Source organism: Ammospiza nelsoni, chromosome 1, assembly GCF_027579445.1.
Source record: "Ammospiza nelsoni isolate bAmmNel1 chromosome 1, bAmmNel1.pri, whole genome shotgun sequence".
Lineage (NCBI taxonomy): Eukaryota > Metazoa > Chordata > Aves > Passeriformes > Passerellidae > Ammospiza > Ammospiza nelsoni.
In genome coordinates, this window is record NC_080633.1 from 945821 (window position 1) to 971906 (window position 26086).

The following is a 26086-nucleotide window of genomic DNA, read 5'->3' on the forward strand; positions in this document are numbered from 1 at the left end:
CTGAATCCCTGGCTGGAGAACATGAAGGAATCCCTCATGGAGCAGCCCTGGAGAAGGAGGGATGGTGGAAGGGGGAGGCTCACACAGGAGAGGGCTGGAGGCCAGCACAGCCACAAGTGGATGAAAAGCAGAGCTGGGAGGCGTTAGGAATGTCAGGCTGAGCAGAGAAGAGAGATACAACTGCAAAGAACCACCCCAGCACCCAGAGTCCCCTCCAGCTGCACCCATTCCCACAAAAGAACTGTGGCACTGGTGCCTGCAAAGAGCCCTTTCCTATGGGTAATTATGGCTGAGACAAGAGCACAGCACCCTCCTGAAATTCCCTCCCTTTGGGCAATGTCAGGGCCATCCAGCACTCAGCAGGATGGGGTAAGAGTGTCCAAGCTGGATTGCTCCATCCTGGGCTGTCGCCCTTCCAAGCTGATAAAAAGTCACATTAATAAACTTGCCTTAAGTTACAGAGAGAGGTGCTCTGCCAGAGCAGCTTCACTGGGAGGACAAGAATAACTTTCCTCTAAACCCCAGCAGGGATTAGGGACTCTAGAAGGTGGGGCTTAATGCTCTTGGCTGGCCTTCAAAAAAGCCACATGGAAGATGAGTTCATAGATAATAACTGTGAGGGACTTTCGAGCGTGGATCTCTGCACAGGCCTAGCAGCACTGAAGCAAGAGCCCTAAAAAGGACTCCAAAAATCAAATATTTATCTAAGGAAAAAAAAACCAGAGTCTGCCCACCTTCAGCCCAGACCTGGAAGTTTTAGCTGCCAAGCGAGGAGCTGTAAAATGCAGCCCCCAGAGCCCTGCAGGCCTCAGGGCCTCGCAGCAGAGGGGATTTCTTGTGCTGCTTGCCCAGAGAGGCAGCACCAAAAAAGGAGAGTTTCATCAATCATGGGGGAAGAGGCTCCTGCTCTCCTGGCACGGGGCAGCAGTGGGGGCAGGGGAGGAAAGGGCTGTTTGCAAAGCACTTTCTCTGCAGGATGCTGGGCCGGGCCCAGCCCCAGCAGCTGCTCTGTCAGCTGCTTTCCTTTAATAGCTCCGGCCCGGAGGAGCTGGATCCCACCTCGCCCCCAGGGCAAACCCACGGCACCGGGACAGCCTGGCTGTGCCACAGAGATCCCAGCCTGGCACAGAGGGCATCACCCACAGCTCCCAGCTTCGCCTCCTTCCCCGTCCTGCAGCTCCACCTCACTGCCACAGCCTGGGCACCACCAACGGGACAAGTTCCACCACAAAACTTCACTCAGCCCCTCTGAATTCATCCAATTCCACGTTTGTCTTACAGACATTTCTACCGGAATAATTGATTTTGTTCCCACGTGAGAATTTGGGTGTTCATTTCTAAGATGGGATGAAAACTGTACAGCACCAACACTGGAAGGACAAACCCAGAGATGAGAATGAGGTCAAGTCACACTGTGAGAAAGAAATTCAGAGGTTTAGACTGACCTAATTACAGTTTGAGTACCACTGTGCAGGCCCTCAGTGCTTTCATCAACTCCCAGTTCTGCCTTCTGTATATATAATAATATATAAATATGTGTATATACATATCTGAGAGTGTAGGAGGGGAAGCAAGGTCAGAGAGGAGAAATTCTGAATTAATTCTGGGGATCAGGCACAGGCTGGACACCACCTCTGCTTCCAGCCACTCCTCACAGGCTCAGCTCCTTTCCCTGCACAGAACAGCTCCAGTTGTGCCAGTGACTGTACCAGAGCAGCTGCTTCACTTTAATTAAAATAAGCCCTTCTCCTGACAGTTTAATTACAGAGCACCAGAACCTGCCCATCAGGACACAGGACTGGAAGCTTCCACATGACAAAGTTGACTGTGGAATTATTTTCATTCATGGCAACTCAGCACCAGCTCGGTGTTCCAGAGGAGTGGAACAGCAAACCCAGCAATGCTTTTTCAAGGGGATTTCTCAGGAGAAAACAAGATTTTAAAGCTTTAAACACTAGTGGAAGGTTAAAAAGCTTTGGAAGAATAAACCTAAGTATCTCTATACCAAGGAATAAGTTTTAGCTATCTGCAAATTCTGAAAGTCTTTGGCTACAGCAAGTGAGGGACTGCAGGGGCTCTGAGGAGTGTGGCTTTGCAAACTCCCAGAAAACAGACACAATCTGCCCAAGAGAACCTGGAAATGGGACAGAGACACACTGGGAACGGGACAGGGACACACTGGGCTGCTGCAGAGGGCAGGGGCTGCCCTTTGGGAACCACAACAAAGCTGTGGGGAGGCTCTGACAGGCAAAGCAAATGCTCTGTTAGTGCCTGGCTCTGTGACCACGCTGGGGACCTGCTCCTGCTCCATGGGGATGTGCCCACTCCATCCATAGGGATTTTCAGGCCAGGAACCAAACTCCCTCCTTTTCTGTGGAGGCCACTCAGGTGCTCAGAAATTCATGGAGAATTAAAATCCCTAAACACATTTTGGGTGGGAGCAGAATACACCTGGAAGGCTCCAAGCTGTGGAGCCTGTTCCTGCCTGCTCTGGGATATCCCTGTTCCTCACTCTGGGATATCCCAGTTCCTGACTCTGGGATATCCCAGCTCTGGGATATCCCTGTTCCTGACTCTGTTCAGCCCAGCTCTGGGACATCCCTGTTCCTGACTCTGTTAAGGACACCTTTGGGATATCCCTGTTCCTCACTCTGGGATATCCCAGTTCCTGACTCTGTTCAGCCCAGCCCTGGGATATCCCTGTTCCTGACTCTGTTAAGGACACCTTTGGGATATTCCTGTTCCTGACTCTGTTCAGCCCAGCTCTGGGATATCCCAGTTCCTGACTCTGTTCAGCCCAGCTCTGGGATATCCCAGTTCCTGACTCTGTTCAGCCCAGCTCTGGGATATCCCTGTTCCTGACTCTGTTAAGGACACCTTTGGGATATCCCTGTTCCTGACTCTGTTCAGCCCAGCCCTGGGATATCCCTGTTCCTGACTCTGTTCAGCCCAGCCCTGGGATATCCCTGTTCTTACCCTGCTGTGTACAGGGTATCCTGTTTGGGATATCCCAGCCAGCCTTTACACACTGCTGTGCCACTAGAACATGCTCAGAAAGGGCTTTTTGCACCACCTTTGGCAATTCCATGCATGGATTGTGTTCATCCTGGGCAGCTCCACAACTGATGCAATGGGGATTAACCACATTCCACATTAATAGGACTTACTCCTAAGTAGGGATGTTTGTGCCCACACACAGGTGAGAAAGGCAAAACACTGAAATCCTTTTAAACTAAGGTAGGAGCCTGTGGGAACTTAGGGTAAGGGGGATATTCATTCCTCTGATTGCTCTGGGGGACCCTGACCCCCAGAAAAACACTGCCTTTGACTCTCACTTGTGGGGAAGGCTTCTAGGATTTCTAGATAAACTAGAAATTACAATAGTGAAAGACAGATAATAGAGATTAGTGTAGTGTATCACTGAGGTGAGAAAATTAGGTTTTAGGGTGTTTTAGTATATTTTAGTATGGAGTTAAGGTGGAGGACAAAGTGGTGGCCTGAGGTGTTTCTCCTTCTTCATCTACTCTATTTTCTGTAGTGTCGTAGTACAAAGTGATCAAAGGAGATTTACCACAAATTTTAGTTATGTAGATGAACAGAGGATGAGTATTGGTAAAAAAATGAAAATAAAGCACATTTCTAAAGTTAATTTAACAAAGTGATTATAAAGAACCTTAAGACTGTACATTCCTCAACCATTTTAGTGGTAGTTTCCCTAAGCACTAAATCCAGTCCAGATGATACCAAGTTTTTAATCCCCTTTTGATGGAACAACACCCTCTGCTTGCAGACAGGCCCAAGGGGCAGAGCAGACCCTGCAGCTTGGCAGAAGGGCCCAAAGAGGAGTTTGTAGGTTTAAAATGTAACACAGTATGGCAATGTAATGATTCTTATAGGTTGTATGTAAACGCTATAGGATTTGTATCTTGGACTAGATTGGTTAGTAAGAATTAGAATATTCAGCACAGAAGAAGATTTATTGTATTGTAACAGGAACCTCACTCTCTTATGCTTTTATGCTCTCATCCTCTCTCCCCCTCTCTTCTCTCGGGCCTGCTCTGAGCTGTGGCTGCACATCCCAGCAGGGCCCTGCACCCAGGCCCTGTGCAATAAACCCCAAATCCCAGCAGGGCCCTGCACCCAGGCCCTGTGCAATAAACCCCAAATCCCAGCAGGGCCCTGCACCCAGGCCCTGTGCAATAAACCCCAAATCCCAGCAGGGCCCTGCACCCAGGCCCTGTGCAATAAACCCCAAATCCCAGCAGGGCCCTGCACCCAGGCCCTGTGCAATAAACCCCAAATTCCACTCCTGGCTTCAGAGATCTCTCGTCTCTGTCCATCCCCACTTTCCTATCCCCAATGCTCCTACACTCCAGCAGCCCTGCAGCTCCTGTGCTGCCCAGAGCAGGGACAGGACACTCCTGCAACTCCTGTGCTGCCCAGGGCAGGGCCAAAGCCACAGCTCCAGGGAAGTGCTCAGTGGCACATCCAGCAGCATTTCATCCAGAGGGAGCTCTGCTAGCCCACAGCTCAGCAGGTGCATCCCCACCTCCCTCAAAAGGGACCCAGAAGTTGCTGACTGATGGACCCAGCAGGCTCTGGAAGCAAGGAGAGTTGCAGGTGCAGGGCAGCTTCTCCTGCCTGGGGCCCTGCAGCTCATCCCTGCAGCCCAGGGGTGCAGGGGGATAGAATATAAGAAAATTAAGATAGTGTAGAAAGTAATCTTACCCCTAAAGAGCTGCAGCTGGGCCAATTATCAAAGATTAGGAACAGGCCTGACTTTACCAGGCCACAGTTGTAAGCAGCAAGAAAAATGAGTGCTATAAAGGAGTGGGGTGGCCTTAAGAATGGAGCTGGAGTCAGTTGCCTGCTTTGTGAAAAAGGAAGTCAGTGCTCTGAGAGCTGCCCACCAGAAACACCAAGAAGGTATGGAACCTTTGTGATAAGGAGACAGCAGCATGGAACCCCTGTAATAAGATGATAACAAGGGGATGCCAGCCCAGCCCTTAAGCTGCTGCTGTTATTGCCTCCCAGCAGGACACTTAATTCTGCCCAGGCAGGGGGACACTCCTGCTCTCATGTGATGTTTATTCTTAGAGAGGATCCCGGGGATTTTTCTTGAGCTGCTTCAGCCCCACAGCTGGCCCAGGGCCAGAGGAGCAGCCCTGAGCTCCTGGGCAGGGAGCAGGGCCAGCCCAGGTGCCACAGACACAGCACAATTTACTGTGGCACCTTGGGCAGGAAAGGCCTGGTGACTGAGGGGAAAGAGTGCCCAGAAAGCTGTTCCTGCCACACAAAGTCCATGACAGAGCCAGTAAATAAAGCAGATGACAGGCACAGAGTGAGGCCAAGTGCTGCTCACATCCAACAGCTGAGCCCAATTCCTCCCGGCTGAGGGCAAAGAACAAATTCTACATTGGAGCCTTTCTGCTGTCCTGGCCTGGTTTTAATGACAAAATTCCTGCTGACTGAGAGATCAACCAACATTAGCTCCCAGTGACCAAGCACATCCAGCACAGCCTCACTTGGGCAAAGCTCTCCAAAGCAGCTGCAAACTTAAGGCCCTGAGACTCAGGCTGGTGAAGGCCCCAGTTTTTTCAGTTCTTCTTCTAGGAAATGAGCTCAAATGTTGCAAGGAGAAGAATGCAGTCTCAGTTCAAGCAGAACAGTGCCTGTGTGGCTTATCTAGTTAAAAATGGGATGTGCTGGTAGGCAGGAGCTTGGGGGAATGCCAAGAGCAGCCACAGCACGAGGCCTTGTGTGAGTTCTTGCTCTCAAGGAGAGAATTGTCTGTCTCTGAAATCTGATGAGGTGGCAGCAGGGGCAAGAACAGTCCTTTCTGAATGAATTAATGCACAAGAACAGCTCCCCCCTCCCCAAGTGCATGCAGGAAGGCAGGGGGAGGAAGGGAGGAGCTGCTGCAGCCCAAGCACCATTGTATTTACATTTCCGTGCTCCCGATAACAAACACATTCAAGGGTGCCTGCAAAACAAGGCTTTGCTTGGAAAACAAAAGCTGAGATTTCATGAAAGAAAGAGCAATAAAGACATTCCAGGTGTCCCTGCAGCTTATCAGGCATGCTGTGGTGGTTTCCTTAGAGAATGATTCATTTTCTTATCCCAGGTGTGGCTGCAGTGTCCAGTGCCACACTGAGGTGCCCTTGGACACAGCAACTCCCTTCAAAAAGGGAAAAGAGGGGAATAAATAAATAACTATTCAGTGTAGAACTGAAAAAATTTTGATTTTAGTTCAGGGTGCTTCCCACATCACTTTAGGAAAGTAAAACCTTAAGTAGTAAAGTGACTCAGAATCCTCAAATCCCTGAATGTGTTGGGCTGGAAGGGACCTCAAAGCCCACCCAGTGCCACCCCTGGCATGGCAGGGACACCTCCCACTGTCCCAGGTGCTCCCAGCCCTGTCCAGCCTGGCCTGGGACACTGCCAGGGATCCAGGGGCAGCCACAGCTGCTCTGGGCACCCGTGCCAGGGGCTCACACCCCATAACACTGACCCTAAGGATGGGGGTTTGTGGGGGCTTCTTCCCAGTTAGAGCCATTACACAACAAAATACAAATTTATCCAGCAGGTAACATTTTCAGAAGTGTTTTCTCCCCATATGTACACGTGGAACCAACACAAGAACCAAGTGAAGATCCTGGTGCCACCACCACCATCCCCAAACATTCCCCTGGGCTTGGCTGGAAGAGCTCCCAGTGCAGTGAGCAGGAGGAACTGGGGGACTCCTGAGGGACAGTCTGAGATAAAGGTTTGTGAAGAACCCAAGATATTCTCAGGCAGGTGAATCCAGGCAGCTCCTCCCTCGTGCCTGCTCCCCCAGCTGCCCCAGGATGTGGGGGAGGAAGCTGCTGCTCCTCATCCTCACACCCAATGCCTGGGTTAAACATTTCCACATAAATCACTGCAGGAAGCCCCTGAGCTGCTCAGTGCAGCCTGGGGAAACACCTGCAGGTCCTGAACCCCTGAACAAGGGCAGTGGGGCCAGTGATGCCTGGGGTGCACCACAGCTCCCCCAGAAATGGAGAAATGCAGGGAGGAGGATCCTGATGGCAAAGTCACCTCCTGGACGAGCTGGGAGGCACAACAGGACCTGTCAGAGCTCCAGGGCTGCCTGCAGAGCACTCTCATTGCTTCAGGCACTTGGAATTGATGATCCCTAAGGGTCCCTTCCCACTGCAGATATTCCATGAAATTCAAACCCATTCCAGACATCCCAGCAGCCTGGCAGACCTTCCCTCCACACTGGGCCTGGCCAAGAGAGGCAGAAAAGAGGAAAAACAAAACCCATTCAAGACTGGCAGGTGCAGGGAGGAGGAGAACACCAAGCTCTGCCATTGCTCTGTCACCTTCCCTGTGTGGCTCCTCCTGAGGAGCAGGTGACACCCTGTGACCCCTGCAGGGCCACCCAGGCCACGGGGACAAGCACGTGGGGACAGGCTGTGGGCATGGCCCCCCTCCTGCCCACCCAGGGCAGATAAGCCACCTTCCCTGGCTTCCCTTCAAGTGGCTTTGAGACAACAGCTTAAGATGCTTTGGCTGGTGGCCACAGCCCTGGGAGTGACAGCAGGAATGCCCAGGGAGCCTGGGCACAGCCCCTGCAGCACTGGGAGCCCCTTCCAGCCTTCCATGCCCTCAGGAACTAACTGGGAGCCCCTTCCAACCTTCCATCCCCTCAGGAGCTAACTGGGAGCCCCTTCCAGCCTTCCATCCCCTCAGGAACTAACTGGGAGCCCCTTCCAACCTTCCATCCCCTCAGGAGCTAACTGGGAGCCCCTTCCAACCTTCCATCCCCTCAGGAGCTAACTGGGAGCCCCTTCCAACCTTCCATCCCCTCAGGAGCTAACTGGGAGCCCCTTCCAACCTTCCATCCCCTCAGGAGCTAACTGGGAGCCCCTTCCAACCTTCCATCCCCTCAGGAACTAAGTGGGAGCACCTTCCAGCCCCTCAGGAACCAACTGGGAGCACCCTCCAGTCCCCTCAGGAACTGGGAGCCTCTTACATCCCCCTCAGGAACTGGGAGCCCCTTCCATCCCCTCAGGAACTAACTGGGAGCACCCTCCAGCCCCCTCAGGAACAGGGACACAAGAGCCTCTTCACACCATGGACAGGAGCATCAGCCCCACTGAAAATAAAAAACTCTGCACCTATGGCATTATCTCTGCATCTGACATTTAAGGACACAGAAAAAAAAAAAAAAAGGCACCTGAGAAATAATTTTATGCCATAAGTGAGTTTTAGGGGGCTCGTGAGGCTCCTGTGACCTGCAGTGGATAGAGTTGGTGATGGTAAATCAGGGTGTTAAAGCTCTGTCTGTGTGACCCCTCTGCACTGCTGAGAGCCAAGGGTCACTGGGTGGAACCAGCTGTGCCACTGACAGCTCAGGAAAAGGCAGATGGATGGCTCAAACAGGGAAGAAAACAGCAGATATTCCTCTCAGGACTTCAAGACATAACCAGCATTTGAGAACAATCCCAAACTGCTCTGCAGGAGACACCTGGGTCTCTCAGTCCACACAAAAATCAGGAATAAATTGTAATTCCTCCCTCAGAGCACATCAGGTGAGCACCTGCACCTCAAACATCCCCAGTGCAGAGCTGAAGGCAGATTCCAGAGCTGGAGCTGTGCTGTGCCTCCCCCAAAGGACAGCCAGGATAAAAACCTGCATGATCTGCTGCTCCCAATTCCCAACAAATCAAATCAGACTTGTTGTTTTTCTTAGCCTAGTTTACCCATTTTAATCTTTTGTAGTCCTCTTACTCTGATAAAAAGAAGATTTGAATGACCAAGTTAAACAAGATGTGAGCCCTCTGAAGCACAAAAGGCAAGGAAAGAAAGTGGCCAGAAAGGATAAGCCTGGAGTTCCACAGCAGCCCTGTTATCCCAAACAGAAACCAGCAATGTCTGATACCTCAATAAATACCTGCAGGGCTGGAGCCAGGCTGGGAGAGCTGGGAATGTTCCCCTGGACAGGAGAAGCTCCAGAGAGAGCTCAGAGCCCCTGGCAGGGCCTGGAGGGGCTCCAGGAGAGCTGGAGAGGGACTGGGGACAAGGATGGAGGGACAGGACACAGGGAATGGCTCCCAGTGCCAGAGGGCAGGGATGGATGGGAGATTGGGCATTGGGAATTCCTGGCTGGGATGGGATTCCCAGAGCAGCTGTGGCTGCCCCTGGATCCCTGGCAGTGCCCAGGCCAGGCTGGACAGGACTGGGAGCACCTGGGACAGTGGGAGGTGTCCCTGCCATGGCAGGGGTGGCACTGAGTGGGGTTAACCCAACCCAAACCTTTCTCTGACTCTGTCTGGCAGGGTTTTAACTGGCAGGATGTAGAAGGAGCAGTAATTAAAGGTTTATCAGAACAGAATGGAAGGTGAGTGCATTCCAGCCATGCCTGCTCCACACCAGCCCCCATCTCCCATCTCTGGCTGGGGCTGCAGTTCCAGCACAGCTGCTCTGTGTGCACACACAGCTGCACCAAACCCTGATCCTGAATCAAACATCTCTGTTGGGACAGCAGAAATTCAGTTCCTACCTCAGAGCAGGGGTTCCCTGGGCAGGTTCTTCAGTCCTCAGGAGCTGCTGATCTGCAGGACAAAGCAGAGGGAGCTGTGTGAGCACAGAGCCCTGGCACGGCAGGAGTCAGTCAGGGATGCTGGGACACGAGTGCTGCCCCTCAGAATTAACTGGGAGGATTTGCTGCAGCCCCTCCAGTGATCCAGCAGCTTTTCCTGGTGCTCCCTCCTCAGCAGGAGTCAGATCTCCTGCTGCTGGTCAGGAGTGAGGGAGGGGATGCTGCCCCTCCTCTCAGGCCTGGTGAGGCACAGCTGGGGGGTCCTGTCCAGCTCTGGGCTCCTCAGCCCAAGGAGCTGCAGGAGAGGGTCCAGCAGGGCCACAGGGATGTTCAGGGCTCTGGGGCATCTCTGATGAGCACGGGCTGCAGGAGCTGGGCCTGCTCAGCCTGCACAAGGGCAGACTCACAGGGGATCCCATCAATGCACACAAATCTCCCAAACTGTGCCAGGAGAAGGTGCCAGACCCTGCTCAGTGACAGCACCAGGAGCAGTGGCACAAACCAAACCCCAGCAGCAGGAACAGCCTCTGTCCATGGAGGGGCAGAGCCTGGGACAGCTGCCCAGGGGGGCTGGAGTCTCCTCTCTGGAGCATCCCAAATTCCCTGACCCTGCCCTGGGTGACATCCAGAGGTGCCCCCACACTCCAACCACCCTGTGATTGCCATTTCCCATCCACACCTGCTCAGCTGCTCAGGATATTCCATGAAAACTGTGAGCCGCTCTTCCCTCGTTGCACACCTTAATAGGTTTCTCCAAACACAGCATTAAAGCTGAATTAATGCAGGCTGATCAGGACATCCCTGCCCTAAGCAGCATTTCAGGTGCTCAGTGAATGGCTTAAGAGCTCCCAGGGCCCCTGGCAGTCCCTGGCACACCTGCCCAGCCACGAGCCCGCCCTGCTCTGCTCCAGCTCCTTTCCTCCCTTTGCTGTGATTCCAGTGCAAATCCCACCAGATTTACCAGCAACCATCTCCTCACCTGCCTGTCCTCTTCCAAATTTTTCTACCCAATATTTTACATTCTGTTGATAATGTTTCTTAATTGTGAAGCAAACACAGCTGTTAAAAAATTTTCTATCCCAGTAATTACTCCTTCTAGCCCCCTTGCAGAAGAGAACATCAACTGAGCCACAGAGTTCAAGCATTTCAATCCCCATGGAGAAATAAATGTCCAACTTGTTCTCCAGCACTGCAAGTCATCAAGCCAATCTCCCAGGAAAATATCATTTCAGCAGTCAGACAGAAACACCAACCCATGTTCCTCTCCCCACAGATGGGCATTTCGTGCTCCAGGGAAGTGAAATGCCAGAGCTTTTAGCTAAATGAGGAAACAGCCCAGTGAAAAGTGTCATTTTAGCTTCAGTGAAGCACTCAGGAGTGAGAAAAGCCTTCCAGAGAGTCCTGCTCCCTCCAGAAGGGCTGGGAATGGGAGTTGCCACATTAATTAAGGAAAGGAGAAGTCCCTAATGCAGGATTGAGCTGCACCAGGTGCTCAGCTCACACACACAAACCACACCACACTCCTTCCTCCACATCCTCACTGGCAGGTGAGCCACCCTGTGACACACTGGGACATCAGGACGTCCTTCTGTCCAGCTCCTTCCCCTGGAGAGCACCCCCAGCCCCTCCAAGGCATCAGAGCCCCCCTGGCTGCTCCCCTGGCCTCCAGCCCACAGCTGAGCTCCACTCTCACACACGAGATTCCAATCTCTTTGCGCTGAAACCACCAAAACTTTACCTTATTTGTTAAGAAAAACAACCCAGAGACCTCTCTTTTCAGGCAGAATTGAGGAAAATGAGAAGCAGGAGCTCCTTTTTTGGTTCAGATGGGGCAGTGCTGGGTCAGCCTGGAACTGTGAGATAAAATCCACCACAGCTTCTTGGCTGGGCAAACCAACCTTTCCTTTGGTAAAGCTGCACTTCTGGCTGCTATCTAAATAACCCCTGAAGGGCAGAATTCCTGTACTGTGGGGGTTTTAACTGCTCCCATTGTAAAATTGATGCTCCTTAAGTTAGGGGGTGCTCTCACTGACAAGCAGAAGTGTTAAATATCTAAAACCCAACAGATTTGCTGGAATTGAAGGTGTGGCTGCAAAGATTTCTTATGTTTTTGGTCTTAAAATAATCTGAGAGACTACCCCATCCCCTCACATGATAAACTGAGGAAGACTCTGGCTGCTCCAGAAGCCTTGCTGAACAGGAGAAAACCCATATATCCAGCAAATCCCAGCTCCTGTGGCCATGGTTAACAGGACTGCTCTCCAGTTTGGAGAAAACCCATATATCCAGCAAATCCCAGCTCCTGTGCCCATGGTTGACAGGACTGCTCTCCAGTTTGGAGAAAACCCATATATCCAGCACATCCCAGCTCCTGTGGCCATGGTTAACCAGGACTGCTCTCCTGTTTGAAAAACCCATATATCCAGCAAATCCCAGTTCCTGTGCCCATGGTTAACAGGACTGCTCTCCAGTTTGGAGAAAACCCATATATCCAGCAAATCCCAGCTCCTGTGGCCATGGCTAACCAGGACTCTCTGCAGTTTGGAGAAAACCCATATATCCAGCACATCCCAGCTCCTGTGGCCATGGTTAACAGGACTGTTCTGCAGTTTGGAGAAAACCCATATATCCAGCACATCCCAGCTCCTGTGGCCATGGTTAACAGGACTGTTCTGCAGTTTGCAGAAACACCTCTGAGAACTGTTTTATGGAGCAGACAGCTGTCCCTGCATTGTGACCCCGAGCTCCCAACTTCCTTCCTCCCTCCCAGCACAGTTTCCCCAGAGCTGCCATGGAAAAGCAGCCCCAAGGCAGAGCAGGGATCCCAGGAATGGCACTGCCCAGTGCCTGCCTGCGCTATCAGGAACAGGCACTGCCTGGCCTGCAGACTGCTCCCTCCGAGATCCAGTTCCACATCCTGCACCAGTAGTTCTTGTTCCTCAGCTCCTCTGCTCCCCATCCTGTTGGTACAGAGCATTCCAACTTCAGAGATTCCCCTCCCAGAAAAACTGCACCCCTGCACCCCATTAACACACTGAGCACCCCAGGTTCCCACCCAGGAGCTCACCAAGCACACCCCATCCCTAACACACTGCTTATTCCAGCGAGTTCCAAAATCATATCCACATTTCTGGGCAAACATTAACAATTCCCTTCAGGGTTTTGTGATTTTGATGGTTCTTACTGCTTTTAGTAGCACCTACTCATCCCTAGCAGTCTACCAGCCCTTTGCAGGATAACTCCCAGCTCTGGCTGCTCCTGGGGAAAAGCCCTGAGCCCATCCTGGTCAGCCACCCAACAAGGATGAGGGGCAGCAGCTCCCAACAGGATCACCACTGGACAGGGTCCAGTTCCAGAGCCCAGGACTGTCCCTGTCCCTGCTCAGGATGGCACAGACAGGAGCAGGGCAGTGCTCTGGATCATCACTGACCCAGCCAGGTGGAATGCACTCCAGAGCCACTGAGGATATAACAAATACAGAATGTGCCATTCCCCACCCCAGCAGCCCTTAACAGCTCCCTTAAATCACTTTGTGTTTTCCCAGCCCAAACTCAGGAGTGTTGCTGTGCCTTGCAGGAGAAAGCCCCTCAGCCTTGGAGCTTCCTGTTCTCTCACCCTTCAGGCCTGCTGCCCCAAGCTCTGGATAAACAGCTCCCTTTAAATAGCTCCTGTCTCCAGCACACACACAGCCCACGGAGATCACTCACAGAGGGGCCAAGAGGGGCACTGCCCATCCCAGCTCCAACATTCCTCATGCAGAGCAGTCCCAGGGTGTCGGGTGCCGGCTCCAAAGGCAAAGGCTGCTGAGCCCCGAGCTAAATATATACACCCTGCCCATGAAATCCAGGTTGGGCAGCTCAGATTTCCATCCCTGGCTCTTCCCAGCAATAACCACAACAACCTGACAAGGAGTCACAGAACCACAGCATGGTTTGGGGTGGAAGGAACCCTAAAGACCTCATTTAAGATTACCTTCCTTAAAGATCACCTTCCCTGAGAAGGAAAATTGCCTTTACGGCCACAACCCCCTATGCTGTCTCCTTGCCTGTTCCTGAACTCACCAAGATCCTAAACCAAGAGTTTATCCACAAATATACAATGGATTTTTTTCCTTCATGGGCACCACTTCCAGATGCTCAACGAATTTTTGTTCAGCATCAAACTCCTGTTCCCACAATGGCATGAGACATCTGCATAAAGGTGACAGTAAATCCTAGGAGAAATGGATAAGGGAGCCGGGCAGGGGCTCAACCTGGAGCAAAGGAGGCTCAGGGGCCCTTGTGGCTCTGCACAGCTCCTGCCAGGAGAGCACAGCCGGGGGGATTTGGGATCTCATCCCAGGGAACAGGGACAGGAGCAGAGGGAACGGCCTCAGGCTGGGCCAGGGCAGCTCAGGGTGGGCACAGCAGGAATTTCCCCATGGAAAGGGGGTCAGGGATTGGGAGAGACTGCCCAGGGAGGTTTGGAGTGCTCATCCCTGGATGTGGCACTCAGTGCTCTGGGCTGGGGACAAGGAGGGCATTGGGCACAGCCTGGACTCCACGGCCTTGGAGATCTTTTCCAACCCAAATGATTCTGGGATTTGAAAGAGATTTGAAAGAGAATTGCTTTTACATTTAACTGCAGGCTTTTGAGTGGAGCTCCTCCCAAGAGAAGCCGAGTTAGACTAATAATTTAAAGAGTCTTCGGAACACAGGATGTATTTGCAGTGCACTTGAAGAGTGGAGCATTTTCCAGGGAAATATTCATGAGCAGCAAGCCCGAGCTCCGCGGCAGTCACGCAAGTCCTGCAGCCTGGAGAAAGGGATGATCCTCCCAGTCCCAGGTACACCAGGGCAGGATGGAACCCTTCCCCTGCCAAGCAAGCACACACTCTGTGGCAAAATCCACATTTCATCCTTATTAGAGGGGACAGACTTTCCAGTGAGAGTCTGGGGCAGCGACTGGGGCTGACAAAGTTAGAGCCCAGTGAGGCTCATGCAGTCAGACAGGAAATAAGCAGCTGCACAAGCTGGGCTGTTTTTACAGCACCGCGGAGTTGGGGATGTCAGGAGCAATTGGGAAAGAAGAAACAACGAGCAGTGACTCTGGGAAGCTGAGGAGTGACTCATGGGCTGCCACAGTGCCAGTGTCAAGGACCAGCCAAGGACCTTCCCAAAGGGCTCTGCAGGGCTGGGCAGGGCACCAAGGGCTGCACTCACCTGGGAAAGAACATTCCAGAAGCCAGAGCCCTCTGGTGTGTGAGTGCCTGAGACAGGAACGTGGGAGAGACTGTGTTACACATAAACTCTGCGTGACAGGAGGCTGCAAACACCCAGACACGGCCGAGATGAAGGACTCTGACACAAGCGATGCGCAGAAAGATTCAAAGATCTTTCTGAAGTGTCAAAACAAAACCCCTTAACATCCAGATTCACACCAAAAAGAAAGCCAGCACCAAAAGCCAAGGCAGAAATTGCCCTTGTGAGAATCAGCAAGGCCTGTCTGTGCTCAGCAGAGGCTCAATAAAAAAAGAAAGTGATTTATTTAAGCAAGAGCGAAGTGTCTCTTTTCACAGCTGAAGGACTCTGCTGCTCACAGGACTGAATTAGCTAAAATTAGCTCTCACAGTTGCATTCTCACCAGCACCTCCAGCCTCCCGTGTGGATGAGTAGTTTTGGTGAAAGCAGCTTTAATTTGGATTGAGAGCATGCAAATTTAAGGAGAATAGTGATTTCTGACCAGCTCCTTCCATGAACATTGATGCATAAAAAACACTGACTCGCACATTCAAGTTTAATCCTCTTCTGAAATATTTATTTTTGGAACAATTCAGGGAACAGAAAGCCTTCAGCCCAGACGGACTACATCTAAAAATAGAGGGTTTAACAATTCAGGAATTCTCCCTACTGTTGTGTCTGATCAATACAGATCCACTGTGACTCCTGTCATCTGCTTTATTTGTCAAAGCACATCCCCACTCCCACCCTCTGCCAGCAATATCCAACCTGCATCTTCTGGGATCCTCCAGGCCAGAAACAGCATTTCTAGTGATCTGAGATTCATAAAGACTCAGCTGCACACACATTATGCATTATACAAGGAGCAGCAAGAACAGAGTCAACTCCTGAACTATGAAATCATCCTTCAAGGCTGGAGCTCCTCCAGTGCCCACCCTGCCCTGGCTGGGCACCATTAATGAGCTCTTTGATGGCAACAAGGAGAAGAAGCAGCTTCCATTATCCAAATGTCATTTGCCCACTAATGAGAGGCTCTAAGCCTTCCTACAGCAGAAGGAATGGGAAGGAGCTCCTCAATGCCACAGCTGAGTTGGAGTGACCAGGAACATCCTCACAGATCAAATCCCGCTCTCCATCCACACCAGGGCTGCTACATGCAAACAGATCTGAGAATGCTCCTGGTCCATGGCAGCTCTGGAACAGCACCCAGCAGCGTGTGGGACAGGATTTCTGCCCAGGGACAAAGGCTGCAAGGGCAAATCTATTGAAATAAAACACCCCAGCACTGCCAGAAATCACCAAACATCCCACAACCCAGCAGCACAAGGGTAGCCAGAGACACCAGGCTGTGAGCAGCTCTCACTGAGCCTTTTTTATTCTCACATCTCCCCAGCTTCCTGGGAGCTCCGGCAGCACAGCTCACCTGGCACTACACAAGAGCAAAGCAGCACAAAAGCCTCCCCAGCCCACACCTGCAACAAACAGGGCATTTACAAGGGATTCCCTCTCAGTGACTCTTTAAAAATTAACATTTTCACTGGTTTTTACAGAGTCTCTCACAAAGTCTCTCAGCCAAGGTGTAAGAGGCAGTTCAGCAGGTCCAGCACAAGGATCCCCTGTTACTGCACACACCACAGCCAGAGCAGAGGCAGCAGGACAGGGCTGCTCCTCCTGGCAAGGCTGGGGATGATTCCACAACAGCCCCTGAGGTTTATTCCACTCTCACCCATGACAAACCCTTGCTGTGCAGACCCAAGTGCCAGTGGAATGGTGTTATGGACAGCCAAAAAACAGAACACACAGCTGTGTCCTGCCTGCACCCCTAAACGGGCTTAGACAAAAGGCACAGAGAGAAAACGGTGACAGAACAAGGGGAGATGGGTTTAAACTGAGAGGGGAGATTGATATCAGATATTGGGAAGGAATTCCCGGCTGGAGGGTGGGCAGGCCCTGGCACAGGTGCCCAGAGCAGCCCCTGGATCCCTGGCAGTGCCCAAATCCAGGCTTGGAGCAGCCTGGGACAGTGGGAGGTGCCCCTGCCATGGCACAGGTGGGATGGGATGACCCTTCAGGTCCCTTCCTTTCCAACCCAAACCACTCCATGATTCTGTATCAAAGCCATGCACCTCAGAATGGAGAACCCCCTAATCCCAGTGGAACTACAAAACACTGGCTTTGCTCAGCTTTGGGAAAGGAAAACCAAGAAGGAAACTGCAGGCACCAACCATGATTTCCCCAAGCTGCACCAGATGAAGGGATGCTGTCTGCAGTGTCAGCTCAGGCCCTGCTGCGGGCAAACAGGAGCCAAGGTTGGATTTCCCACCCCCCTGGGCCCTGCCACAGCCACAGCTTCAAAGCCAAACAGCTCCTGGAGAATTCCCAACTGTCCCTGACACTTATCAGCGTAAGAAAGCATGAAAATTCATGAGCCTGAGATCTCCTGATGCTTTCAAGGCTGATGCCTGCCAGGTTTCATAACTGCAGTGCCCAGCTGCCCATTAATATCTCTCACCTCCAGCAGGTCACAGCCTCCTCCGTGTCCCTGCCCTGGGCGTGAGGGATTATCCATGGGGAGTGTGGGTGGCACGGAGCTGCAGCTCTCAGCTCAGCTGATGCAACTCGGTGAGACCTCAAAACCCACCTGGTTTATGGGATTTTATGGGAAAGGATCCATGCAGAGACCAGTGGGTGCTCCTGGAGCTCAGCTTTGCTTGGTGCTTGTGAACGGAGCATTTTACAGGAACTCCAGCACGGTGGAACCACTGACCTGTGCTGCTTCACAACTGCCCCAGTCCTGCCCTGAGAGTCCAACAGGGATTTTGGATTTATTCAACTCCTGACTTGTCAGGTTGGAAACTTATTACGGCCATAGCTTTTGCATGGATGCTTCAGAGGAAAAAAAAAAGAGAAAAATACTCAAAGTTTAACAGAATACAGGCTGGCAGCATGACCAGGACACTGGGATAAAAGCTCTGAAAATACAAGTTATTTGGTTAATAAATATATAAATATTTCCAGGAAGGTCATCTATATATATATTTCTATAAATCCAAGTCTCCACATTACTTAGTTAATAAATACATAAATATTTCCAGGAAGGTCATCTATATATATTTCTATAAATCCAAGTCTCCACATTATTTGGTTAATAAATATATAAATATTTCCAGGAAGGTCATCTATATACATCTCTGTAAACCCAAGTCTCCACATTATTTGGTTAATAAATATATAAATATTTCCAGGAAGGTCATCTATATACATCTCTGTAAACCCAAGTCTCCACATTATTTGGTTAATAAATATATAAATATTTCCAGGAAGGTCATCTATATACATCTCTGTAAACCCAAGTCTCCACATTATTTGGTTAATAAATATATAAATATTTCCAGGAAGGTCATCTATATACATCTCTGTAAACCCAAGTCTCCACATTATTTGGTTAATAAATATATAAATATTTCCATGAAGGTCATCTATATACATCTCTGTAAACCCAAGTCTCCACATTATTTGGTTAATAAATATATAAATATTTCCAGGAAGGTCATCTATATACATTCCTATAAATCCAAGTCTCATGCCCAGATGTGTCCTAAATAAAGAGCAGCATCTCAGCAGAGCAGTGTGACAGGTTAATAAGCAGATCAATGTGACAGATTTAATAAGAATAAGCTGAGTATTTGAGGGGAATATTTCAGATGTGCAGGAACACACAGGGACTGAGCCAGGCATTCCTCATGTCCCCAGCAACCAGTCCCACCCAAGGCGATGGGCACTGTAAGATGAATCCTCCCCACAGCAATCTGAGCCTCTCCTCTGATTGCTGATGGCTTTTTATGAGCTGAGAGAACAGGACTGGATGGGATCTTGGGAAGGAATTGCTGCCTGGGAGGGTGGGCAGGCCCTGGCACATCCCAGAGCAGCTGTGGCTGCCCCTGCATCCCTGGCAGTGCCCAAGGCCAGGCTGGGCAGGGCTGGGAGCAGCCTGGGAGGTGTCCCTGCCATGGCAGGGGTGGATGGGATCAGACACAAGGTCCTTTCCAACACAAGTCATTCTAAATTCTAGGATTTTGCTATTATATCAATTTTGAGACAATGATGATACAGCAGATGCTTCATCACTCTTTTTAGGCAAAAGGATTCCAACTTTTCGTTTTTAAATGATGCCAGACAGCAACACAAGCAGTGTTGGAGGAATACATTAAAAACCCAACACTGCACAATAAAGCAGGTTCAAAGCCTCAATCATCAGTTGATTTCTCTGTGAATTCTCAAGAGAAAACCATGAATGTGGATCAGAAAGAGAAGGTAAAAAAGGCATTTACATCCTGTGCAGACACAGGACTGCTGCTGCTCCAGGGCTAGAAATCTCTGAGTTCCCTGCTTATTTTCTGGCATCTCCTGCTACTGAACCAGCTGCTCCTTGCTCATCTGAAACATCAGTGACCACAGCTCTGATTACAGCAAAGCACCAAATCTCCCTTGTTTCCTGACACACAGGCACCTCCCCGAGCTCCTGCCCCTGGAGCAGCGAGTGCTGGGGCCAGGGCAGGACAGACAAACTGCCCAGGGCTCCAGGGACCCACCTGAATATCCCAAAGCTGCCTACTGCAGAGCCTGGGCTGCCCACCTAAGAGCTACAGCTCCTTGCTGTGCCTCTGCAGCAGGGGACAAGCTGGGCTGCACTGCAGGGCAAGGAATGGGCACTGCAACGCAGCCCTGGCACGGGGTCCTGCCAGGTTGGGCTTTCCTTCCTCTCCTTCCAGGTAAAAAGCTTTTCCAGGAGGTATGGCTGCTCAGCAGCACAGAGAGGATGCACTTTGTCTAGTGTCAACATAGGCAAATCACAGGATCAGAATTGCAGGGACAGATTCAGATTCCAGGTAAACCACAGGATCAGAATTGCAGGGACAGATTCAGATTCCAGGTACACCACAGAATTGCAGGGACAGATTCAGATTCCAGGTAAACCACAGGATCAGAAATGCAGGGACAGATTCAGATTCCACATAAACCACAGAATTGCAGGGACAGATTCAAATTCAAGGTAAGCCACAGAATTACAATTCCAGGGACACCTCCCCCTGTCCCAGGTGCTCCCAGCCCTGTCCAGCCTGGCCTTGGGCACTGCCAGGGATCCAGGGGCAGCCACAGCTGCTCTGGGCACCTGTGCCAGGGCCTGCCCACCCTCTAGCCAGGAATTCCTCTCCAATATCCCATCTAAACCTACTCTCTGTCAGTTTGAACCACTCCCCCTTGTCCTATCTCAGCTGAAGTCCCTATCCATGTTTTTTTGGCTTCTAGACTAGAGGGCATCCTCTGCTACAGAACTTAATGACGCTCAAAATCTTTGCAGAGACAGCATGAAGTGTCAGAATCAATTCAAACCAAACCCACTCACAATATGACCAGATTCCAGAAGTTTGCAGCTACCTGAAAATTCTCCATGGAAAAGCCCAGATTAGCAAGAATTAAGCACTATCTGTGTGCTGAGATACCAAAGCTACTAAAATATTGAATTCCTGATTACACAGTGGCTTTGTCAAGACCCCACTGGGATCCAGCTGGGCAGAAGCCACTAATGGAACATCCCAAATTCTCCTGGCAAATTCAGGAGAAGCCTCAAAACATCAGTGAGGACAGTGCCCAACACCTGACAGAACCTACACCTCAGCTTAGGCAGAGCTTTGTTAGGTCAGCCCTGAGTGATCTCCAGAACAACCAACATCTCTCCACCCCAGAAACAAGAATTTGGGCACTATCAGAATACAGGAGAACCAGAGAAAACCAACACTCTGCTGTTATTTCAGATTTCCAGCTAAAATCAGAGCAGATTCGTTCTGGGAGGTGCAAGCAGAAAGTGATACCTGTACCTGGGGAAAGGGGAGCTGGGAGATAAAGGTCAGGGCAGGGCACCCAGATAGGGTTAAGGGCATTAACGTTTAGTTCTTTGCCTCTCACCTCACAGATCACATTTCCAAGGCACAAAGACACCTTACCCAAGCTTTTCAGACTCAGATTGAAAAACAAACCCACCAGCAAAAAAAAAGGCCATTTATAAGGGGTAAGTTTCCCTTTGTTAAAGGTGCATTGGAAAAGCAACCACTCAGAATAAGAGTCAAAGCCATCCTGTGGATAAATTCTTGGACTGAGCTGGAACACAATCATTTATTCTGCATCAAAGCTATGGATTTTAGGGATTTTTAAGCAGTGGCACCTCTTAGTAAATTCAAGGCAACAGTGGCTGGCCCTGAAATTACCTGATAAATCCTTCAGATGTTTATTTACAACTGTAGTAGAGTAATTAGGGTTTCTAAAGAAAAAAGTTTCTAAAGCCAAAAAAAAAAAAAAAAAAAAAAAAACAAAAAAAAAAAAAAACTGGAACAGAAGATGAGCAGCCACTTCCCGTTATGCAACTGTCTGAAAAAACAGATTTGTTCAATTCAGCGTGAAAAACTGGGCTGGATCTGAGCACCCACCAGCAGCTGCTGACAGGTTCCAACAAGGTGCAGACAGCTGTGGGAAACCAGATCCCAGGAGCAAATGGCTGCAGGACCTGAGACAGGGGAATGGGAACGGGGTGCTGGGCACACCCAGACCCCAAACACTCCCTGGAGGGCTCCAGGGCTGGCACTGCCACCCTCTGTCCCTGCAGCCTGCCCTGAACCTGCAGGGTGCTGCTCAACAGCTCCCAGTGATGGGTTTGTGAATGATCTCTGGTTACAGTGATGGTGGGGCCAGCCCATGGTGGAAAGAGCAGGAACAGCCCAGAATTACCACTGGGAAGGAGCTCCAAGGTCACTGAGTGAGCCCTGTGACAATCCCCACCCTGTGCCCAGCCCAGAGCTCCGAGTGCCACATCCAGGAATCCCTGGGGCACCACCAGGGATGGGCACCCACAGCCTCCCAGTCCCTGAGCACCCTTTCCATAGGGAAATTCCTGCTGTGCCCACCCTGGGCAGGGCCAGCCCATGGTGGAAAGGGCGGGAACACCCCAGAATTACCACTGGGAAGGAGCTCCAAGGTCAATGTCACTGAGTGAGCCCTGTGCCCAATGCCCACCCTGTCCCCAGCCCAGAGCTCTGAGTGCCACATCCAGGAATCCCTGGGGCACCACCAGGGATGGGCACTCCAAACCTCCCAATCCCTGAGCATCTTTTCCATAGGGAAATTCCTGCTGTGCCCACCCTGAGCAGGGCCAGCCCGAGGTGGGGAGGGCAGGAACACCCAGAATTGATTGAATAGGAGCTCCAAGGTCACTGAGTGAGCCCTGTGACAATCCCCACCCTGTCCCCAGCCCAGAGCTCTGAGTGCCACATCCAGGAATCCCTGGGGCACCTCCAGGGATGGGCACCCACAGCCTCCCAATCCCTGAGCATCCTTTCCATATGGGAATTCCTGCTGTGCCCACCCTGAGCCCATTCCCTCTCCTCCTGTCCCCTGCTCACCACAAACTCCTCCCGAGCAGCTGCAGAGAGAGAAGTTCCCCCCTGAGAGCTGAGCACTTTCACTTCGCTGCATTTTTGGAGTTCAGTCACAGTAAACAACGAGCTGGGGAAGAACTTCAGGGAAAATAAAACCAAGGGAGAGATTCTGCACCCTCAGAGCTCCATCCCCACAGCCCCTCTCATCCTGGGAGAGCAGAGGAGCAGCTCCCAGCCTGGCTGTGCTATCAGAGCAATGCCAGCCTGAGCCCAGGGAGCTGCTGCAAGTGTTTGCTCTGATCCCTGCTCTGGGCTTATCAAGGAAAGCAACTCCTGCTCTGGAAATGCAGCAGGACCAGCGGCAGTTTCCTCATCAAGATTGGAACCAGTACAAAGTGTGTTACTTCACACCCAACCAAATAAATCAGTGCACTCACTGCTCCAAATCCTCAAATAACCCCTTCAGAAATCAAAAGCTGCATTAATAAATGCTGAATTTTGACTGAATGAAAATGCTCCAGAGGTACCTGTAAAATGAATTTCCAGCACTATATTTAATCCACCACATTTCTACTACTCACAGCAACTGGAATTCAGAAAGTTCTGTGGTTTTATGCACAGGTTCTTACTGCAAAGACCAATTAAAAAATAATTATACCATGCAGTTTTTAATCTGGACTTAAAACTGTTCAGCTCAGACTCATTCACAAAAAAATAAGAAAAAAAAAAAAGAAAGAAAAAAAAAAAAAAGAAAAACCCAGCTGTTTATAGGCACACATACCCACACTTTCACTGGTTCCTGGCTGGGACACAAACCCATTCCTGCTGCTGGTCACTCACCCAGAGGCACAGGAGTGCTGAGGAAATGGGGTGTGCAGGGCTGTGAGACCCCACTGCAGAGCTGCTCCAGAGCCAGCAGCACAGGGAGCTGGAGCCCGGCTGGAGAGCTGGGAATGTTCATCTGGGGAGGAGAAGCTGCAGGGAGAGCTCAGAGCCCCTGGCAGGGCCTGGAGGGGCTCCAGGAGAGCTGGAGAGGGACTGGGGACAGGGATGGAGGGACAGGACACAGGGAATGGCTCCCAGTGCCAGAGGGCAGGGATGGGTGGGAGATTGGGAATTGGGAATTCCTGGCTGGGATGGAATTCCCAGAGCAGCTGTGGCTGCCCCTGCATCCCTGGCAGTGCCCAAGGCCAGGCTGGACATTGGGACACCCTGGGACAGTGGGGGTGTCCCTGCCATGGCACTGGGTGATCCCCAATCTCCCTTCCAGCCCAAACCAGCCCGGGATCCCAGGATCCAGCACAGCTCCTTCCCTGCACGCCAGGCTCCAGGAACACACCCAGGGGCTGGGAATGCAGTGACACTGGCTGTGCACCACATCTGGCAGCTGCTGAGCAGAGCAGAGCTGTGCCAGAGCCCTGCTCCTGCAGGGGCTGGGATTTGAGTCAGCCCCACCAATGGATCCCCCGTTCCTGCTGTGCTCACGGGCAGGAGCTGCTGCAGCTCCAACTCCTTCTCCCACTGCTTCAAAGAGGAATCCCAGTGACAAGGGAGACAAGTCTAGCACATTGTCTCACATGCAATTCCCTTATTTTCACTGCTCTCAGCATTTCTTTAGTTGGCAGGAGTAAAACATTTGTCCTGGAGCTGCAGCAGCCTCCGAAGCGTCCGGCCTCCCCCACACACAGATTTGCAATTGAACCTGGAACCGGCACCGGGCTCCCAGCGCCCCCAAGGACAGCGAGCAGCTTATCAGGGTGAGAAACTGAAAGAACAAAGGATAATACAACTCCTGGTGTTTAAAGCAGACTCAGAATGAAGCTAACTCTGTGTTTCTGGCACATCACTCAATTCCCACTCAGCAGGATCCCGGTGTCAGCCCCCACAAGCATTGCACAAGCTGAATATTCAGGGTTTGCCCTTACTACAAGTAGTTTTAACAACCAACTGCTCATTTCAAAGCAACAATTTTGTAATTTTAAAAACAGAAGCAGGTAGAAAGCACGGAAGGCACACTGAATCACCATACTATGTTTCAAAAGGAGTCACTTAAAATTATGAAGCCAAGAGCCACTGATAGATAATTTTTAATTTCAATCTTGCCTGGCTCCACCTCAAGACCTAATTCATGTTTCTCTGTGAAGATTGGGCCCACATTTCTTCACTCTTCTTCCCCAGCCCTGCCCAGTGCCCAGCTGGGCACCGGGATGAGCTCATTCCCAGCAGCAAACCCCATCAAAAAGCTTTTTGTTACAAGCTGCTGCCCTTCAGTTTTGCTCGGGTTTTGGATTAATTAGTAAAGATGTTTTACAGAAAGATCCACTTTATTATTCAGAAAATGTTCAGTACTTTCCCCCCCTTCTCCTTCTCTTACACTTCTACCTCTTTAGATTTAGAATATTTATAAGGCATTTTTCAATTTTTTAGCCAAATTGTTAGAATCATGAGGGGATGAGTTCTGGAGGAGCTTTTTGGGTTGTTTTTTTCTCTTTGGTGTTTGAAGGAAGAAACACTTTCAGGTCTGTCCACCCCCTTCCTAACCAGGCATTCCAAGTTTTGACTTCTGTTTCAGCAACTGCTTCTGTGTTTCATGAAAGAAACTTTCTGGAATAAACCAAAAATAATTCCAGACTGTTTTGGGTTGGAAGGGACCATAGGGATCATCCCAATCCACCCCATTCCATGGGCAGGGACATCTCCCACTGTCCCAGGGTGCTCCAGCCTGGCCTTGGGCACTGCCAGGGATCCAGGGCAGCCCCAGCTGCTCTGGGAATTCCATCCCAGCCAGGAATTCCCAATTCCCAATCTCCCACCTAACCCTGCCCTGTGCCAGCTGCAGAATTCAGATTGATCAGCCCAGAACTGAAATCACAGCACTGGGACATCTATGAACAGCCAGGAATGAGGAGGACACAAACCAGAAGCCCTGCAGCGTTCAGGAATCAGAGAACCTCTGATAATGTTCTGTGAAATGCCCTGAGATCTGCACTGAGGCACGGGCTGCCTATTCCCCATTCACTGTCCAGAAGGAAGCTCAGATGCCTCAGAGTTTCACTCTGTGCTGGGTTTGTTTTTTCCTTCACCCCATCATGTGCAGCCTCAGCCAGACTCAATGAATGAGTCACTTAATTAACCCAGAATTTACACAAAGGACATCGGAGAGCAAAAGCCTGCCCTGAATCTGGTCAGCCCAGTGAGCATCTGAAAACAGTCCATTTTTCTTTTTTTAAAAATAAATCAGTAGAATAACAGAATTCAGCAACAACTTGCTGAGAGAGAACAATCCACATGCAACTTCCACACTAAAAACCTGTGATTTCAGTCAATTCCATAAAACACAGCCTACATCCCTGTTTAGCAGCTGAAAATTCTCCTCCCAGTACACAACCCCCTTTTTTGGTATTATGCTTCTGAAAAGTACAATATAAAGTACAAAAGCACAATATTCCATCTGGAAATCCCAGCTCCTGTCCTCTGAGAGATTACCAGAAAACTCCCACAGGAGATAAGCAGGGAGAGGAGGGCTCAGTGCGAGCTGCAGGTGTGAAACCCTGAGCTGAGAGGACAAAGGTGACAGTGGCAGCCACAGATAATTTTTCATTTGCCAGGATTGAGACTTTAGAGCTGGGTTATTCCCTTGGCACCACCAGGGCCAACCTGTGCACTTGGCTTGGAGGAGGGAGAGGCATTTTCTGCTGCAGAGAAGATGGAGAGACCCTGAGAAAGCCAAATCAGACACCTGGGCTGGGGCACTCTGGGCACTGTGCTGGTGACACCGAGCTCTGGCTGCTGGCCCAGCTGCAGGGAGGGGACAGGTGGGGCTGTGCCAACCTCAGGAGGCTCAGCGAGGC

The 26086-nt window shown here is 50.9% G+C and overlaps 1 protein-coding gene across 7 annotated transcripts in view; it reads right to left on the reverse strand.

The window, feature by feature from the left end:
• Positions 1-26086, reverse strand: part of MAP4 (microtubule associated protein 4) — a 152711-nt gene that overhangs the window by 112550 nt on the left and 14075 nt on the right. For all 7 annotated transcript variants that reach the window (XM_059489636.1, XM_059489802.1, XM_059489470.1 and 4 more), the window contains exon 2: positions 9548-9599. The gene's annotated coding sequence lies outside the window, so the exon portion shown is untranslated. The remainder of the gene's footprint in view (positions 1-9547; positions 9600-26086) is intronic.